Below are 3,365 nucleotides of genomic sequence, written 5' to 3'. Positions count from 1 at the left end.
TGTGTACCATTACACCCCGATGTCTGACTCGTGATTCATTATTTAATTCTAGATGTTGTGGAAGCGACATAAAACTAGCAAGTTTAAGAAATGTCAAGGCCAGTGAGTGATAATGAGGCAAAGCGTGTGATTTTCTTTACAGTGTGAGATGTGACTCTGTGCCCTGCAAACCTCATGAGATGACAGTATATGTCCTGCAGCCATCAAGCCGCGGAGCTGAAAGCAGCTTTCGCCGTCTGGGTTACGGGAGGTAAAATCAGAACGCTGCAGTGGCTCGGCAAATAAGAAACGAAGAAGTACTATAGTTCACCTTTGATATCTCCAGCATTTTTCATTGCCCTTTCAGTCACTGCCACAAGGCTTGAATGAGCAGCTGAATTTCTAGAGTGGGGCAAAACTATTTATTCCACTTTAAATTGACTATTAGAGGCCTGGAAGTACGTGTGCCCGAAGCCACGTGAAGGTTACATAAATGGCCTGAACCTCTCTACTTTGAGTGAGTGTATCACTCAGGCTTGACTGTCTGTGTCTGCTCTCGAAACAAGCTCCTACAGTAAAAGAACATGACGTACAGAAGCCCTGTAGCTCAAATTGCTCAGTAGGTGACATTCTTGGAAATATGCATCAAATTATTCTCATCTGATGCATTATGACTCATTTTTAACTGGCAGGTAACAAACCAAGATGATGCCCGGAGAGAATAATAACAGCACTGCGGCTGCACATAATTGACAAGATCATCATAAACATATTCAGTACCTCTCCTGGGGCAGCTTGTTTTTTTTTTTTTTTTTTGTATTTTCACACAATAATGATAAGGAGTATATTAAAGCTTTAAAATGACAGCGCTGATTTTTGGACATGGTGTTCTGTGGAAGGGTTAAAAACAATAATATTTTGTAGATAGCTCAGACTGGAGAAATGGTTTAATTCTTATTGGATTGACAAGCCAATGGCTTCCACGCATCTTGCATGACATGGTTATTTTTATACATTTTGATGATTATTTGCAAGCACAGTGCTAAGCTGCAGTCTCGGACAGGAACAACGCAAACTTCTTGCCAGGATAGATGTGTAATGTGAAAGCGATGACGGTGCAAAGGTGTATAAAACGTCTGCTACAAAACCTTTTGGACTGGAGTCATTTTCAGACAGCAACAATCCACGATGGGGTTAGTCACCTTCAGACTAGTCATGAGCTCGTCAGTCCAGTCAGACTAATCACTGTTTGTTTTTTTTTAAAGTTGTTCAAAGAGATATCAAAAACTCAGTAATCCTTTTCCAAAGAACTCCATATCCAAAGTTTGCACTCGAAGCTCTCCAGTGTTATCTGTGGTGTTTGTTTGATGCCCACCACAGCAGAAAACATTTCTCAAAGACATAATGTGCGGAACAATCAAACATTAGTACCATTTGAAGCATAAATGTATGTTTAAATGATAGAGATTCGATTAGTTCATAAGACGGAAGCAGCGAAGTGTGTACCAGTGGTCGGTTATCATTGAATTGTGAGGTCAGATGCCTTATAAGTCATGGCTGTCTGACAAAAATTCAGTGAACAACCCATCTAATCAATGAGGTGTGAGATTTCCTGAATAAATAACTGAAGGGCCATTGGCATTCAAACTCCAGAAATAATCAAGAAGTTATGAATTGCAGTAGTCATTTATTTTCAGGCTGTGTGTGCATTGGAGACCACAAGACGCACTGCCGCTTTTCCTCCTTCAAATGAACTGAAAACTTTCCTTTTATTGATGTTCACTGGTGCATTATGAAAACCATATTCTCCACATGAAACAAGAAGTTCAGCTCAGTGCACGGCTTGTAAAGTCAGCACACAAGCACAGCAAATGAAATATGAATCAAGAGATGACACATCTACATGTGTTTTGTCTTAGGAAAAAAAAATGGCCCCCTTTGATAAATTTGAGTCCTCATGAATTCTTAAGGAGTTCGTACAGGTTTTTATGCTTCCTCGGCTTCACCCATTGTTGTGTTTTAAAAAGTGAGAGTTATCTTGTAGAGGCAGGAGGGAGCTTCCCACATCCCAACACAACGCTGAATATTTTATTAGGGCGTTTTGAAGTGTTAGCATGCAGCAGTTAATGATGGGCTGGGCTTTTACCAAACCTTTTGTATTGCGTCAAAACTTCTTCACTTCAGTCGTTTTATATGTCCTGGGAACAGTAAGAGAACCTCATCGCGGCCTGGTAAGATAGCTCAGACGTGCCGATCCACTTTCTTTTTCAGTTTATTCTTTAAAACCAATAAAACCAATTATCAGGTATTATTTGAATGTTACAGTCGCTACACACAAAAAAAAAAAAAAACAAAACCAAAAAAAATCCCTTTTAACAGAAAAATGTGCAAAAATGTTTATATGAGTTCCTTTTTTCACAAGCGTAGACCAGCGTTTGTTGCCAAGAATAAACTGTTTTTATTAATATTAATATTATTAGGCCTCCAGCTGTCAAGCCTGATATTGACAGTGGCTGAGGGGAAATGTAATTTCTGTCAATCATATGTTTATTTTTTAGCTTTAGGAATTTAAATACTACAGCTAAAAGTGTAGCATTTAATTTGTACTCAGATGCAGAGGAACAGTGTGCCATTTTGTTTTTCAGACTACTTTTCTTTTAAATGTTGGGTCTGTCAGTTGTTTGTTTATGTTCATTTTCATGCCATCACACACATGTGAATTGTAATTCTATTTTCCATGTTTGTTTTTATGTTTTTTTTTTATTAGTTTTTGTTGCAATCCCTGAGTCACTGCAGAATTGCTCATACTAGGGAGAAAAGCACCATAAACCAAAAAAAACCCTTTTGAATCAAATTCATAAAAAGTTGACAGAGTTACAGGTTTGATTGTGCTTGACATTACTGATGCACAAAACCATGTACTACAACTTGCAACAATAAACTTCAGAATACAATGTTTCATTCAAAAATAACATGTGGCATACAGATTGAAAGGTGAGGTAAGTCGAGGTTCTGCATCAGATTGTGTGCTGTTCATAATCAGCTTTCAGACTGATTTCCCCTTCAAAATAAGAACTAAATTTCAAAAAATATTACACAAGTGATTACATGGGCCTATTTCTATTACAGTTTCAAAAAATTGGAAATACATACAGAATATCCTAAATTTCAGAGTACATTTTATTCCTTCTCATATTGTGGACCTCCTGCAGACCAGATATTAATTTCAGGATGGTAGCTTCAGTATGATTTAGTTAAGAGGGTATGATACTGTATATGTGAGGGTTTGATGGTATATATGAGAGGGTTTGATGGTGTGTATTAGAGGGTTTGATGGTGTATGTGAGAGGGTTTGATGGTGTATATGAGAGGGTTTGATGGTGTAT

Source organism: Kryptolebias marmoratus, linkage group LG2 (assembly GCF_001649575.2).
Source record: "Kryptolebias marmoratus isolate JLee-2015 linkage group LG2, ASM164957v2, whole genome shotgun sequence".
NCBI lineage: Eukaryota > Metazoa > Chordata > Actinopteri > Cyprinodontiformes > Rivulidae > Kryptolebias > Kryptolebias marmoratus.
This window is presented reverse-complemented; position numbering follows the sequence as displayed.